Source organism: Coturnix japonica, unplaced genomic scaffold (genome assembly GCF_054131305.1).
Source record: "Coturnix japonica strain WE unplaced genomic scaffold, WE-NBRP24 Scf174, whole genome shotgun sequence".
NCBI lineage: Eukaryota > Metazoa > Chordata > Aves > Galliformes > Phasianidae > Coturnix > Coturnix japonica.
The window spans coordinates 23,048-30,233 of NW_028189077.1; the positions used below are offsets into that span (position 1 = coordinate 23,048).

Here is a 7,186-nt window from a genome sequence, read left to right on the forward strand (position 1 = left end):
CCCCCCCCAATTATATCCCCCTCCCCCATTCTAAACCCCCCTGTCCCCCCCCCCATTTTACAGCCCCCCCCCCCCACCATCCGCTGGCTCCGCCCCCCCCCCCTTACCCTGCGGGAGGGGCACTTCGCTCCTCCGAGGGGCAGAGCCGGGGGTGGATCCGGCAGCGTTGATTGGTTGAGAGCTCCGCCACGCCTGCCCCCCCCCTGCTCCCGTTGGCTGCTGCGTGACGCCTCCCTCCAATGGCAGCTCTACGGGGGGAGGGACTTCGGGCCTGGCCCCGCCCACAAACCGCGGTGAGGACACGCCCCCTTTGGGGCCTCATTTGCATACAAGGCGCGCTCTTATTTGCATATAAGCCACGCCCCCTTGTTCCTTGCATGTGTGTGGCCCTATGGGATCCCTATGGGGTCAGGGGGTCTCTATGGGATCTCTATGGGGTCCCTATGGGGTCAGGGGGTCTCTATGGGGTCCTTATGGGGTCTGAGGGTCTCTATAGGGTCCCTATGGGGTCCCTATGGGGCCCCTATGGGGTCAGAGGGTCTCTATGGGGTCCTTATGGGGTCAGGGGGTCTCTATGGGGTCCCTATGGGGTCTGAGGGTCTCTATGGGGTCCCTATGGGGTCAGGGGGTCTCTATGGGGTCCCTATGGGGTCTGAGGGTCTCTATAGGGTCCCTATGGGGTCTCTATGGGGTCCTTATGGGGTCAGAGAGTCTCTATGGGGTCCCTATGGGGTCAGAGGGTCTCTATGGGGTCCTTATGGGGCCCCTATGGGGTCAGAGGGTCTCTATGGGGTCTCTATGGGGTCAGAGGGTCTCAATGGGGTTCCTATGGGGTCAGGGGGTCTCTATGGGGTCTCTATGGGATCTCTATGGGGTCCCTATGGGGTCAGGGGGTATCTATGGGGTTCCTATGGGGTCAGAGGGTCTCTATGGGGTCCCTATGGGGCCCCTATGGGGTCAGAGTGTCTCTATGGGGTTCCTATGGGGTCAGAGGGTCTCTATGGGGTCTCTATGGGGTCAGGGCGTCTCTATGGGATCCCTATGGGGTCTTTATGGGGTCCTTATGGGGTCAGGGAGTCTCTATGGGGTTCCTATGGGGTCAGGGGGTCTCTATGGGGTCAGAGGGTCCCTATGGGGTCCCTATGGGGCCCCTATGGGGTCAGAGGGTCCCTATGGGGTCATTGTGCCCTTATGGGGTTCTTATGGGGTTCTGGGGTCCCTATGGGGTCTCTATGGGGTCACCGTGTCCTTATGGGGTCCCCATAGACCCCCAACCCTATTACCCAAGCCCCGCCCACCACCCCCTCAAGCCCCGCCCACCGCTTCCCATAGCCACGCCCCCTTGATTATAAGCCCCGCCCCCTTCCTTTAACCCTGGCCTCTGATTGGCTGAGGGTTGCACAGGGGGGCGTGGCTCACCGTCGCCCCGCCTCCTCAGGTCCCGCGGAGGCTCCGCCCCCTCCAGGGGTCACTGGAGGACACGGGGGGGGCCGGGCAGGAGAACGGAGCTGATGGAGCTGAGCATGGGCAAGGTATGGGGGGATATGGGGGGATATGGGGGGATATGGGGTCCTATGGGGGGATATGGGGGGGATATGGGGTCCTATGGGGGGAAATGGGGGGGTATGGGGGGATATGAGGGGCTATGGGGGGGCTATGGGGGGGAATGGTGGGGTAAATGGGGTCCTAGGGGGGTCTAATGGGGGGCTATGGGGGTCCTATGGGGGGCTATGGGGGTCCTATGGGGTCCTATGGGGGGCTATGGGAGTTCTGTGGGGGGCTATGGGGTGAAATGGGGGGGATATGGGGGTTCTATGGGGGGCTATGGAGGTCCTATGGGGGGTCCTATGGGGTCCTATGGGGGGAAATGGGGGTCTATGGGGGTTTATGGTGGGGTATGGGGGGATATGGGGGGGTAAATGGGGTCCTAGGGGGATCTTATGGGGGGAAATGGGGGACTATGGGGGTCCTATGGGGGGCTATGGGGGGCTGTGGGGGGATATGGGGGTCCTATGGGGTCCTGTGGGGGGCTATGGGAGTTCTGTGGGGGGCTATGGGGTGAAATGGGGGGGATATGGGGGGCTATGGAGGTCCTATGGGGGGTCCTATGGGATCCTATGGGGGGCTATGGGGGTCTATGGGGGTTTATGGTGGGGTATGGGGGGATATGGGGGGATATGGGGGGGTAAATGGGGTCCTAGGGGGATCTTATGGGGGGAAATGGGGGACTATGGGGGTCCTATGGGGGGCTATGGGGGGCTGTGGGGGGATATGGGGGTTCTATGGGGGGCTATGGGGGTCCTATGGGGGGCTATGGGGGTCCTATGGGGGGATATGGGGGGATATGTGGGTCCTATGGGGGGCTATGGGGGTCTTATGGGGTCCTATGGGGTCCTATGGGGGGCTATGGGGGTCCTATCGGGGGCTATGGGGGTCCTATGGGGGGAAATGGGGGGCTTATGGGGGGCTATGGGGGGAAATGGGGGGCTATGGGGTCCTATGGGGGGCTATGGGGGGATATGGGGGGGATATGAGGGGCTATGGGGGGGAATGGGGGTGTAAATGGGGTCCTAGGGGGGTCTTATGGGGGGATATGGGGTCCTATGGGGGGCTATGGGGGTCCTATGGGGGTCTATGGGGGTTTATGGGGGGGTATGGGGGGATATGGGGGTCTATTGGGGGTCTTATGGGGTCCTATGGGGGGCTATGGGGGTCTTATGGGGGGCTATGGGGTCCTATGGGGGGCTATGGGGGGAAATGGGGGCTATGGGGTCTTGGGGGGGGAAATGGGGGGGTTATGTGGGGCTGTGGGGAGAAATGGGGGGCTATGGGGGGGCTATGGGGGGATATGGAGGGCTATGGGGGGAAATGGGGGGATAATGGGGTCCTATGGGGGGCTATGGGGGTCTTATGGGGGTCTATGGGGGGCTATGGGGGTATTATGGGGGGAAATGGGGGGCTATGGGGGTCTATGGGGGTCTTATGGGGGGGTATGGGGGGGAAATGGGGGGCTATGGGGGTCTTTATGGGGGTAAATGGGGTCCTGGGAGGGAAATGGGGGTCTTGGGGTGGGAAATGGAGGGTCTATGGGGGGCTATGGAGGGGTAAATGGGGTCCTGGGGGGGGAAAAGTGGGGCTATGGGGGTCTTATGGGGGTCAATGGGGTCCTGGGGGGGGAAATGAGGGTCCTGGTGGGGAAAATGGGGGTCTCCTGGGGGTCTTATAGGGTCCTGGGGGTCTCATGGTGTCCTAGGGGGGGTGATGGGTGTCCTGGGGGTCTCATGGGGGTCTTATGGGTATCCTATGGGGCTTATGGGGTCCTGGGGGTGGTTATGGGGTTCTTGGGTTCTTATGGGGTCCTGGGGGTCTTATGGGGGTCCTGGGGGTCTCCCTCTGGGGGGTTAATGGGGGTCTCATGGGGTTCTTATGGGGGTCCTATGGGGCTTATGGGGTCCTGGGGGGATTATGGGGTTCTTGGGTTCTTATGGGGTCCTGGGGGTCTTATGGGTATCCTATGGGGCATATGGGGGTCCTGGGGGGGTAATGGGGTCCTGGGGGTCTTATGGGGTCCTGGGGGTGGTTATGGGGTTCTTATGGGGGTCCTGGGGGTCTCATGGGGTTCTTATGGGGGTCCTATGGGGCTTATGGGGTCCTGGGGGGGTTACGGGGTTCTTATGGGGTTCTTATGGGGTCCTGGGGCTCTTACGGGGGTCCTGGGGGTCTTATGGGTATCCTATGGGGCATATGGGGTCCTGGGGCTCTTATGGGGGTCCTATGGGGCTTATGGGGTCCTGGGGGTGGTTATGGGGTTCTTATGGGGGTCCGGGGGGGTCTCATGGGGTTCTTATGGGGGTCCTATGGGGCTTATGGGGTCCTGGGGGGGTTATGGGGTCCTGGGGGTCTCATGGGGTTCTTATGGGGGTCCTATGGGGCTTATGGGGTCCTGGGGCTCTTATGGGGGTCCTATGGGGCTTATGGGGTCCTGGGGGTGGTTATGGGGTTCTTATGGGGGTCCGGGAGGTCTCATGGGGTTCTTATGGGGGTCCTATGGGGCTTATGGGGTCCTGGGGGGATTATGGGGTTCTTGGGTTCTTATGGGGTCCTGGGGGTCTTATGGGTATCCTATGGGGCTTAAGGGGGTCCTGGGGGTCTTATGGGGTCCTGGGGGTGGTTATGGGGTTCTTGGGTTCTTATGGGGTCCTGGGGGTCTTATGGGTATCCTATGGGGCTTATGGGGGTCCTGGGGGGGTAATGGGGTCCTGGGGGTCTTATGGGGGTCCTATGGGGCTTATGGGGTCCTGGGGGGGGGGGTTAATGGGGGTCTCATGGGGTTCTTATGGGTATCCTATGGGGCTTATGGGGTCCTGGGGGGGTTATGGGGTTCTTGGGTTCTTATGGGGGTCCTATGGGGCTTATGGGGGTCCTGGGAGGGTAATGGGGTCCTGGGGCTCTTATGGGGGTCCTATGGGGCTTATGGGGTCCTGGGGCTCTTATGGGGGTCCGGGGGGGTCTCATGGGGGTCTTATGGGGGTCCTATGGGGCTTATGGGGTCCTGGGGGTGGTTATGGGGTTCTTATGGGGTCCTGGGGGTCTCATGGGGTTCTTATGGGGGTCCTATGGGGCTTATGGGGTCCTGGGGCTCTTATGGGGGTCCGGGGGGGTCTCATGGGGGTCTTATGGGGGTCCTATGGGGCTTATGGGGTCCTGGGGGTGGTTATGGGGTTCTTATGGGGTCCTGGGGGTCTTATGGGGGTCCTATGGGGCTTATGGGGTCCTGAGGGGATTATGGGGTCCTGGGGGTCTTATGGGGGTCCTATGGGGCTTATGGGGTCCTGGGGGGATTATGGGGGTCCTATGGGGCTTATGGGGTCCTGGGGGTGGTTATGGGGTTCTTATGGGGGTCCTGGGGGTCTCATGGGGTTCTTATGGGGGTCCTATGGGGCTTATGGGGTCCTGGGGGTGGTTATGGGGTTCTTATGGGGGTCCGGGGGGGTCTCATGGGGTTCTTATGGGGGTCCTATGGGGCTTATGGGGTCCTGGGGGGATTATGGGGTCCTGGGGGTCTTATGGGGATCCTATGGGGCTTATGGGGTCCTGGGGGTGGGTATGGGGTTCTTATGGGGTCCTGGGGCTCTTATGGGGGTCCTGGGGTTCTTATGGGGGTCCTATGGGGCTTATGGGGGTCCTGGGGGGGTAATGGGGTCCTGGGGGTCTTATGGGGTCTTGGGGAGGTTATGGGGGTCTTATGGGGGTCCTATGGGGCTTATGGGGGTCCTGGGGCTCTTATGGGGGTCCTATGGGGCTTATGGGGTCCTGGGGGTGGTTATGGGGTTCTTATGGGGTTCTTATGGGGTCTCTGCCCCCCCAGGTGTCCATCCAACACGAGAGCTACGAGGTGCCCCCATGTGAGGGGGGGTCCGTGGGGGGGGTCCCGAAGGAGCATCCGGTGGGAAGGACGGTGCTGCTGGTCCAACACATGGAGCTGAAGGACAGAATTGGGGGGGGGGGCACAGAGAGCTTCCTCAAGGGGATGGAGGGGGGGCACGGAGACCACAGACCCATGGTGAGGAGATGGGGGGGGATATGGGGGGATATGGGGGATATGGGGGGATATGGGGGGATATGGGGGTATATGGGGGGATATGGGGGTATATGGGGGGATATAGGGGGGATATAGGGGGATATGTGGGGTTATGGGGATATATTGGGGGGATATGGGGGATATAGGGGGGATATGGGGGGATATGGGGGGATATGGGGGATATGGGGGGATATGGGGGGATATGGGGGGATATAGGGGGGATATGGGGGGATATGGGGGGATATGGGGGGATATGGGGGGATATGGGGGGATATAGGGGGATATGTGGGGTTATGGGGATATATTGGGGGGATATGGGGGGATATGGGGGGATATAGGGGGATATGTGGGGTTATGGGGATATATTGGGGGGATATGGGGGGATATGGGGGGATATGGGGGGATATGGGGGGTAATGGGGATATAGGGCGGATATGGGGGGATATAGGGGGATGTGGGGGGTCTATGGGGGGATATAGGGGATATAAGGGGGATATGGGGGGATATAGGGGGGATATGGGGGGTTATAGGGGGGTTATGGGGGATATGGGGGATGTGGGGGGGATATGGGGGGATATAAGGGGATATGGGGGGGATATGGGGGGATATGGGGGGATATAGGGGGGATATGGGGGAATATGGGGGATATGGGGGATATGGGGGTATATAGGGGGAATATGGAGGGGATATGGGGAGATATGGGGGATATGGGGGGGATATGGGGGGATATGGGGTGGGTATGGGGGGATATGGGGGGGATATGGGGGGATATAGGGGGATATGGGGGATATATGGGGATATGGGGGGATATGGGGGGGTTGTGGGGGGATATGGGGGATATAGGGGGATATGGGGGGGATATGGGGGAGATATGGGGGGAATGGGGGATATGGGAGGATATAGGGGGATATGGGGGGGATATGGGGAGATATGGGGGGATATTGGGGGGATATGGGGGATATGGGGGGGATATGGGGTGGATATGGGGGGATATGGGGGGATGTGGGGGGATATGGGGTGATATGGGGGGATGTGGGGGATATGGGGGGATATGGGGGGGATATGGGGGGATATAGGGGGTATGGGGGATATGGGGGGATATGGGGGGATATAGGGGGGATATAGGGGGATATGGGGGGATATGGGGGGTATGGGGGATATGGGGGGATATAGGGGGGATATGGGGGGATATGGGGGGGGTATGGGGGATATGGGGATGGGGATATGGGGGATATGGGGGGATATGGGGAGATATGGGGGGGATATGGGGGATATGGGGGGTATATGGGGGATATGGTATGGGGAGTTGGGGGGATTGGGGGTTGGGGGGGTATGGGGGGATGTGGGGGGATTGGGGGTGGGGGGTTGGGGTATGGGGGGTATGGGGGATATGGGGGGGTTGGGGGGTATGGGGGGATTGGGGATATGGGGGTTAAGGGGGTTTGGTGGGGGGTCCCCGAGTGTTCATTGAGGGTCTCCATGCGGCCATTGAGGCTCCACATCGACCAGGTGGGGGGGGGGGGGGGTCCTGGGGGTCCTCTATCATGGGTCTGGGGGTTCCTGGGGAGGCCCTATGGGATGGAGGGGGGGTCCTCTATGGGGTCT

At 61.0% G+C, this 7,186-nt stretch overlaps 1 long non-coding RNA gene across 1 annotated transcript; it reads left to right on the forward strand.

Moving 5' to 3' along the window:
• Positions 1-67: 67 nt before the first annotated feature.
• On the forward strand, positions 68-5,409 carry LOC146751027 (uncharacterized). Its single transcript, XR_014941964.1, has 3 exons — positions 68-293; positions 1,439-1,532; positions 5,369-5,409. It is a non-coding gene; the product is annotated as an uncharacterized LOC146751027 (long non-coding RNA).
• The last annotated feature ends 1,777 nt before the right edge of the window (positions 5,410-7,186 follow it).